Here is a 10,062-nt window from a genome sequence, read left to right as displayed (position 1 = left end):
AAGATGGAAACAACCTAGGTGTCCATCAACTGAGGAATGGATAACCAACTATGGTACATACACACAATGGAATACTATGCAACACGAAAGAATAACGTAGAATCTGCAAAACACCGCATAATGTGGATGAACTTGGAGGACATTATGCTGAGGGAAATAAGTCAATCACAAAAGGACAAACACTGTATTAGTCCGTTATTGTAAAAGTTAAGGAAAGGTTTATCTATAGAAGGAAATTTTCTTTGTTGGTTACCAGGGTGGGGAGGGAGAGGTGGGAATGTGGTTAGATAGATAGTGGTAAGTATTGATTTGGGTGAAGAGAAGGGCAATGTACCAAATGTGAGTGACTAGTATGGCAGCACTGAGGATGAGAAAGACATAGAGAGGTACATGGGAGATACAGAAAACAAATATGAACCCTTTTGCACATAGAGTACTGTGTTGTCAGGGAAGGCAAGCATGGGTATATGGGTGGATAGATGGGTGGACAGGCTGAACTATTAGATATGTCTATGAAATGGGGAGTGTATCCAAGAACATACATAAGGTTGGCAGATAATTGTCCTATAAGTTTATGTGAATGATCAGAATTCCCAGGTGTAGAGTAGAGTTGACAAGGGGAAGGTTGTGGTCACTGCTTGGTCACAGCCAGCTACCCAGAGGGACTGAGTAGTTGAACCTGCAGGCTTGGGACCATAGTCGCAGTCCCCTCAATTGGCATAACATACTATAGAAAACATTGTTCCACCTCCTACTTTGGTGAGTAGTGACTGGGATCTTAAAAGCTAGCAAGCTGCCATCTAGATGCAACGATGGGTCTCTCCTCATCCAGAGCAAAGAAAAATGAAGAAAACCAAAGTTCATGGAAAGAATTAGTCCTAGCGACTGGTACACCATCCAATCTGCAGCCTATATGACTATGAGACCAGAAGAACTAGATGGTGCTCGGCTACCACTGTCATCCACTTGGAAGGGGATCTATGTAGCAGATCCTTGATAGAGAGTGAGAACAATGTGGAACAAAACTCTAAATCATTTGGAGAAAAAAAAGGGAGGGGGGTACCAGGTTTGCTGGTCCGATAGAGGCTGGTGGAACCACTGAGACTATGGCCCCTAGCTGCCCTTCAGGTCTGGAATTGAACCCACACCTGTGGTTTCCAGCCAAACAGAAGACAGGCATATGAGTTGAACATTTACTTGAGGTAGATACACTCCTTGGAGAGAACAATCATTGAGAAAGAAGGGCTGCCTATGCACAGGGAGACAGCTTAGGGGGCAGGAGTCCATGGAGGGATGGACACTGGGAAGAGGTAACTATGGGGAGGAAGTGGGAGGGGAGCTGTTGCATTGTGGTAAACTGTGGTCAATATCATGAGACAAAGTATATGTAAACTGCTGTATGCAAAGTGAATTTGCTCTGTAAATCTTCACCCAAATTATCATCATCATCATCATCATCATCATCATCATGAATGTCCATATATTATTTAACCTCAAGAAAGATAAACTCATAAAATACACCTGCCATTCTGGTGGCATAATGCCTAAGGCTAACCTGACTGCTAACCAGAAGGCTGGCGGTTCTAACCAACCAGCCACTCCTCGGAAGGAAGGTTGGGCAATCTACATCCATAGGAGATACCGCCTTGGAAACCCAAGGAGCAGTCGCTATGAGTCGGAAATGACTTCATGGCAGTGAGTTTATTGTTGTTTTTGCCGTAGGTGGGGCTAATGGTTACTTTGCTTGACTGCTAACTGAAAGGCTGCTGTTCTAAGTCTACCTAGAGGTGCCTTGGGAGAAAGGCCTAGTGATCTATTTCCATAAAATCAGCGATTGAAAATTCTTTGGAGCATAGTTCTACTCTGACATACGTGGGGTTGCCTTAAGTTGGTAACTGGTTTATCATTGTTATGGTTGCTATCATGGACATATATGATTTGTTGTGCATCTACTTTTAAAGATTCCAGTTCAATCAATGCTCTGACTCCAGATCTCAAAAGCTCAAAGTTTACCTGTAGTATTAACTGAAGCTCATATTGCTAAATTCCCAAGAGCAATGAAAGATGTCCATAGGAAAACTGATGTGCAGGAAGGGGTGTGTGGGAACCCACTGTACTCCTGCATAATTTTTCTGTACACCTAAAATGACTCTAAAAATAGTCTATTAAAATGTTATTAGTCAAAAAAAAAGCATGTTTAATATCTTATACAAATTATAAAATACTTTGATGAGGAGAGCACTGACTAGTTTTAGTCCTGTGTCTCTTCTTTATAGTTATGCCATGTAACCAAGTTACTTAACCCTTTACAAGACTCAAATTTCTAAGGTGAAGAGAACTTGAGCTTAGGAATCAGAGCTTCAGTCAAGCCCTAACTTTATCCATCATATCAAACTCTGATAGTATCAGGATCCTCATCTGGCAAGTGTGAATATAATCCATTCATTCAACCTTGCAGCCGTATCTTTGATACTTTCAGAATCAAATAAGGCAATACAGACAGGCAAAAGTGGAAACAGAACTGTTAGAAGAAAATTGTAAGGTAAGGGGATCAGGTGATAGATGGTGGCTGGGTACTGGGGCAGCTGGTAAGAAATGGTAAGATTCTGTACATATTTTTGATGGCAGAGCCAAAAAGATTTTTTTGTTGTTTGTTTATTTTTAATAATTTATTTTTATTTTTGTTGCTGAGAATATACATAGCTGAATATACAATTCAACAATTTTTACATGTACATTTCAATGGCAATAATTACAATTTTCAAGTTGTACAACTATTCTCACCCTCCTTTTCTGAGTTGTTTCTCCTCTGTTAAAAACTTACTACTCCCCTCTAAGATTCCCATCTAATCTTTCAAATTGATTTTGTCAATTTAATCCAATATATTTCTTAAAAGAACATAATCTTCAAGGCCAACATTCCTTACTAGTTAAGGTAAACTTTGGTTTTAATAAAACATTAGGAGATATCTTTGGCTTAAGGTTTAAAGATTATTTCAAGGCAATATTTCATGGGTTAATTCAGCCTCTGTAGTTCCAGAATATTTGGATTCTATGAGAATTTGAAATTATGTTCTCCATTTTTCCCTATTCGATCCCACAGAATCTCTTATCCAATGTTCAGTAATGGTTGCAAGGCACCACCCAATTCTACTGGTCTCGTGGCAAAGGAGGCAGTTGTTTATGGAGATAATTAGCCCCACATTGCTCTATCCTTCTTCTGTTGCACCAGATGAATATAAACCAATTATTTTACCCTGAATAGCTATTTGCAAGCTAAGATTCACTTATTTTATTGAATATTGGGAATGGAAGAGAAGTGAGAAACCATCAAGGTTTTTTGTTTTAGAAATGGGAATAATGGAATCCCATTTATTCTATGAAGAAGACTGAGGTAAAGAATGTGGTAGGTACAAGGGATACTCAAGTATTAGATTTGGGCATGTTAATTAATAAAGTACCTATGAGACATAAAATTAAGATGTTGAATAGTTGATCTGAACTATCAGGTTTTAGAAAAATCACTGGGAAGGAGGGAGACTAGGACAGGAAGACCAGAAAGATGCAACTAACATATTTTAAGGGAAAACAACTTAGGGCCTGAAACAGTGCTGTTGCTGTGGTACTGAATGAGGATCTGGGGCAGTTTACCAGAAGTTCATTAATTGGAAATGAGATCCAAAAGAGAGAGAAAACTCTTGGATGTCTCACTTGGGATGTTAGGTAACAGTTGAGCAGAATATGGGAGGGTTTGCAAATTTGAGAGGGGAAAGATAATTTAAGCTACATAGCAATTACTACTCTAGATCATATGGATTTAAATAAAATACAAGCCCATACATCAATAAGCTCACTGAGAAAAGCAGGGAATGAAATGATGACAGTAAGAATAGATTGTTGTATGTGCAAAAAGTGAGGTTTGCATAAGTGATATGTGGGTCTTATCTATGAGGTAGCTAGTAAAACTGAAATATCTGTGGAATAAATTGCTCAATTTCCATTTTTAAATCTGCAAGTTGTATTATACAGTGTTGCATATCTCATTTACCTCAGGCCACCTAAAAGCATTTGTAGATTTAAATAAGAATAACATTACATACTGCCCTTACAAATGTCACTCCTCCAAAAAAAAAGAATTCAAATTATTTTGTAAATCTTGAAATGGAATACTAATGTTCACTCAGGTTTAATGTTTGCTTGTTTTTGATGCAAGGATAGTACTCAGCATACATAAAACATGTACATGCTTCTCTACTAGTGCCTTAACTGAGTTATTTCTGAATAGAACATTTTAAGGGCAAGAGTAAATATATCATATAATAGATAATTGTTGTGTTGTTGTTGTTATGTGCTGTGGAGTCAGACCCAACTCACAGTGACCCCTCCTTGGGTTTCCGAAGTGGTATCACTATGGAAGTAGATTGCCCAACCTTCATTCCAAAGAGTGGCTGGTGGGTTTAAACCACCAGCCTTCTGGTTAGCAGTCAAGTGCCTTAGGCACTATGCTACCAGAGCTCCTAATAGATAATTTGTATGTGATAATTAATTGTGTAATATATTATAGATATCACACCATCATAAATTAGATGTGGGATTTATTCATGTTTTGATGTTCTCTTCAGATATTTTCTACCTAGACTGAAAATGTACCTTTTAAGTTAGAATATAATATCTGTATTTATACATATCTCACTACTCTGAAAAGATCTATATAAAATAATCTCTTTAAATTAATGATAAAGTACGTTCTCAAAGACCCTAATACATACAGCATTTTTGAATACTTTGTTAATAAAGATAGAAAGAATTTTTTTAGGAGGAAAACTATTAACTATTTTAGGAGGAAAATTATTAACTTCTCAACTATCACAGTAGTTGAGAAGAAATGCTTTCAAGAAATGACTTAAAGTTATTTTCTAAAATAAATTTTATTATGCAGAAATGTCAGATTCACTCATAAACTCAACTTCCAGTGTTCTCTAATGATTAAGAGCATAAATGTCATAGAACAAATAACTATAAAATATACTTATTATGTGCTTCTAAGTAGGAAAATCCTAATTCTCCATTACTAAGCCAACTTATTCTATCCCTTGCACAAGTCCATTTGTGAATGTATATTTGGAAAAATTACAAATCCAGTCTCCTGTTTTAATAGACTAATGAGTTTGTTTTCCAAAAGTTATTTTTTCTGGTGCTTGAGATGGAGAAGACCAAGAAGGAAATGATGATTATGGTAATTTTTTTTCTTTTCAGGGAGTTTCAAATTTTGTTTTGGCAATTGTCTCAAATAATTAATGTCATCGTCGTCAAGACGTAAAGGCAGTTCTTTAGAAAGATGATCTACTGGTAGAGAACTTTCTCCACAGAAACAAATATCTTACTGTTAGGTAAATTGGCCCTCATTTTGAAATGACTGAACCACCCCCTACTGGTAACAAATTCTTCATCACAAGCACCTTCACTTGTTGCATGTGTAGCTTTTAAATCATTGAAAAGCCCTCTAGTTTTTTCTTGCAGTAAACTAAGGCTAAATAATAACTGTATGCACCTGTTCCAACTTACTACAAATTCTTTAAGACACAGTTAGGAATGGATCTCATTTATAACACAGAGCCTGCATGTACAGGGAAGCACAGAACCACATTTATGGAGATTGAACCCCAAAGAGCAGTTACAACCGCTCCTCATTTACTGGCATGATTAAGACGGACCAGGTCATTATGTGAAAATCAGCATTATGTGAAAATGGAAGATGACCACTTCAGATCACAAAATGGAGAATGACTAATCATTACATAACTGCCAAATTACATCATTATGTAAGTGCTAAACCTCTGAGAATCATGGTTCAGCCAGGTTGCCACATAACCTTAACCATCACAGCCAGCATTACTCTCACCTTGCATCTTGGCATTCATTATTGCCAGACATATCTCATTAATGAGCAAAATAGATATTAGATTTTTTACTATTGTCATAAATGCAAAATATCAGATAATGAGATAGTAAGTGAAGGAGTAAGTGTATTGTGTTACTTTTGACAGTTCCCATTGAAGTTGAGAAAACATGGTGATCTCCAATTTGAAATAATTTCTCTGTTTAGGATAAATGCATAAAACCCAACATTCACCCTCATTTATTTTGCTGCATGTGATGGCTTAAGAGTCACATACATGTCTTTTTCACATTTCTAAATACATCACCATTTAGTCTATCATGTACATGTGCAAGTGCATGTTTCCTACATGTAACACGAATTCTTAAGTTTTCTAAAGTAAGAAACAATGAAACTCCTTTATGTCTAATTTCAGTTTTTTCAAAGATAATCAACGTTATTGAGCTTACCCATCAAGTTAAGATAAAATAGCATGATTCAACATAAGAAATGTCAACTGATGAACATAAGGGTGCTGAAATAACCAATCCAAGTTTGATAAACATCCAAGGCATCCCCCATAGCAACAGAATTGATGGCATAGCAACAGCAGCTGCTTCACTACAGAAAAAATTACAAGAAATATTCTTGGAAAAAAAGCATAATCCACATTAAAGTCAAATATGACATTTTTCTTCAACAAAAGGAATGGTGTGAATGCATGTGTTAAATTATACTACTCATTAGAAGCTGCAAATGCTCCAGTGCAGGCTGAAAAGCTACTTTGATTACAACACTCAAGGCAAAGTGCTTTCAAGCTAAAACTTTCCAAGTTGTTCTCATCCTAACTGTTATGTTTCTTGAAAAGTTTGAGATCAATCTGTTCTTTCATTATTTATTTTGCTGAGATATTTATTTTGCTAAAAATTTTCACAATTTTTGAAAGAACCATTTACAAGAAAGACTTACTAAAGCTACAAACCCAAATCTTAAATAAGTATCATAAGCAATTGCACAACATTAAGACCTAAAATAAATTTGTAAAATAAATATATTCTAAAATATCATTAAATGAGAATCTGTAGAATTAGATTTTGCCAGCCTAAGAGTCGAATGAGTTACATCTGTGTCAGACCTATTTCATATACAGAATTCGGTCTTTGGCAATTTCCAGAGAATGGTGAATCTGATCTGTTCCCTTGTGAATCAAAGGTCAATGCAACCATCCAGAACAGGGTCTAAGACATGCAATGAACAACTATTGTGGACATCATCAGTAATTTCTGTAAAGATATTGTCTTGAGGATTTTAGGAAGCCTGAGTGTGGAGAAACATCTGGAAGATTTAGGAGATGAATGGAAAGAGCCTAATACAGGTATTCTCAGTTTTTCAAAAGTTCACTTTATATCACTCTGTTTAAAGGCCACCATTGGTATTTGTTTTTGCTGTTGTTGTTGTTATGTGTTGTGGAGTTGGACCCGACTCATGGCCACCCCTCCTTGGGTTTCTGAGGGGGTATCACTAGGGAAGTAGATTGCACAACCTTCCTTCTGAGGTGTGGCTGGTGGGTTTGAACTGCCAGCCTTCTGGTTGTTGTTGTTGTTGTTACGTGCCGTGGGGTCAGACCCGACTCATAGCAACCCCTCTTTGGGTTTCTGAGGCAGTATCACTACGGAAGTAGATTGTCCAAATTTCTTTCCAAGGAGTGGATGGTGGGTTTGAACTGCCAGCATTCTGGTTAGCAGTCAAGTAAGTGCTTTAGGCACTATGCTACCAGAAATCCCAAAAGAAATCCAAAGATTTTTACTTTTACAAAAAAAGATGAAAACCAAAACAAGCATTCAGGATTGTTTTGTAGCAATCTATTAAAGAGGCAGCATACACCCTAAGCAGAGAGATGAGAATGAGACTTTGTAGTCTGTGTTTGGGCCATAACTAGTTCACTGGTTATGAAGCATGACGTTTCATGCTTCACGAGTAGGTACCCAAGTCCAACCCTTAAGATGTTCCTGCTTCAAAGGATAATGAGTTGATTAAAATAATGGCCTAAAATGGTTGGGTATCCTTATTTTCTATACTTAATAAAATATAGGACAAAAATCAGATTCTAATAACACTAGGGAGAGAGATATTCATTCCACTGCCAAGTCATCTCTACCAGCCATTCAGAACGTAATCTACTTCTATGCCTTAAAAGGTAACTTCCAAAGCCTACTTGACACATTGTAACCTTAGGGACTTCTATAGAAATCTGGACTGAAATACCTAGGTGATGTCTATCTATCTGTCTATCAAAATTCTGAGGTAAGGGCTCTCTAGAAAACCTTGACTTCCACACAGTGTAAGGCAATATGGTGGCACCTTGAATTCTACACAGCTTCAGACAATACAGTGGTACATTCAAGTACAGATTTTCCCCACTATCTGAAAGCAGCAGGTTTCTATGAAACCTTTCTTAAGCCAAAATGGCATGAAGCAAAGCAGCAATTGCTGCAAAATTTTTGAGCATCCTGATATCTAAAAATAGCCTACAAAATAATACTAAATAACTCGTAAAATTTAAAATAACAATAAAATATGGTGTTCACAGACACAGTTCAAAGCTGTGGTGCTTGATGCTAAGAGGCTGAGTGTAGTTCTCGGGGAAGGAGCTTGGCAACACTCCTCTCCTTGTTTGGGTTGCATGCTGTCTCTTTTGTCACTACATTTTCTTCTAAGTTATCATGGACTTTAACCATTGCTTCTAAATGATTGGTCCCAAAATCTGTCTCAAGTGTTCTAGTCCTTCATTTCTAGATATCTACATTCCTCTTCACTACATTCCTCTTCAGTTATGTAGAACCTCCACACATCTAAAACCCTTTTTATTTCTATGCCAAACCAGCAACTATTGATAACTTCTCTATTTATAATGGACCAACACATTAATATCACAGAAGTTAAAGTCCCACAGCTAATTCCCACTGCGTAGTCTCCCTTAGGAGCTATGGTGGTGTAGTGGGTAAGGCATTTGGTTGGCAGTTCAAACCCACCAGCTGCTCTGTGGCAGGAAGATGAGGCAATCTACTTCTGTAAAGATTTATAGTGATGGAAACCCAATGGCGGTTGTTATGAGTCAGAATCGACTCAATGGCAATAGGTTCTTTGGTTTAGTCTCCATTATTTGTCCCATCCTGGAAGCCTTCTTCATTTCTATTGTTATAATCATGTTTCACATCCTTATTATAATCTCCTCCAATACTACACTGGAATCTTTTCCCCACTTCCATGCCATGCTCAAGTGCTCCATTTTCAGTCTACATGTTACTGACATTATATAAACTCAAAAACTCACTGCCTTCGAGTCAGATCTAACTCAAAGCAACCCCTCCTTGGGTTTCCGAGGCAGTATCACTATGGAAGTAGATTGCCCAACCTTCCTTCCCACACCATTGTAATTAAGCAAATATCACTATAAAGCTAGTCACACAATTTTTTTTTTTTTGTTTCCCAGTGCATATAAAAGTTATGTTACACTATACTGTAGTCTCTTATGTGTGTAATAGCATTATGAAAAATTTAAAATATTCTAAGAATTATCCAAATGTGACACAGAGACACAAAGAAAAAAGAAGCGGTTGGAAAAATGACGCCAATAGACTTGCTTGATTCAGGGTTGTCATAAATTTTCAGTTTGTAAAAAATGAAAAATTTGCGAAGCTCAATAAAGCAAAGTACAATAAAACAAGATATGCTTGTATAGCCTTTGTCATGCTCTGTGCCGTATCACATTATGCCAACCTGGCTAAGTCTAGGAGCCATTTTTTTTCCTGGAATCTACTCTGCCTCCTGTTGTTCTAAGTCAAGTTGGCCAAAAGAGGAACTTGTGTGAAATTTAGAAGGTGGAATGGAAGATAGCATGATAGATGCAGAGGACTAGCAGGCACCAGTTTGTCCTTGCTCTCATGCACTCTGCACTAGAGTGTTTTGTTATATCTGCAGAGGATCCATAGTTGTGTCTTCAATGAATATATGTGCCTGCATCCACATACGTGTATTTACATGTAACTATCCATTGTTGTTGTGTTGTTGTTTGCCATCAAGTCGGCACCGACTCATAGCGACCCCTCCTTGGGTTTCCGAGGCAGTATCACTACGGAAGTAGGAATGCCCAACCTTCCTTCCGAGGAGTGGCTGGTGGGTTT

The sequence above is a fragment of the Orycteropus afer genome, unplaced genomic scaffold (genome assembly GCF_000298275.1).
Source record: "Orycteropus afer afer isolate SDZICR_OR568_19922 unplaced genomic scaffold, OryAfe1.0 scaffold00028, whole genome shotgun sequence".
Classification (NCBI taxonomy): Eukaryota; Metazoa; Chordata; class Mammalia; order Tubulidentata; family Orycteropodidae; genus Orycteropus; species Orycteropus afer.
Note: the sequence above shows the minus strand (reverse complement) of the source record.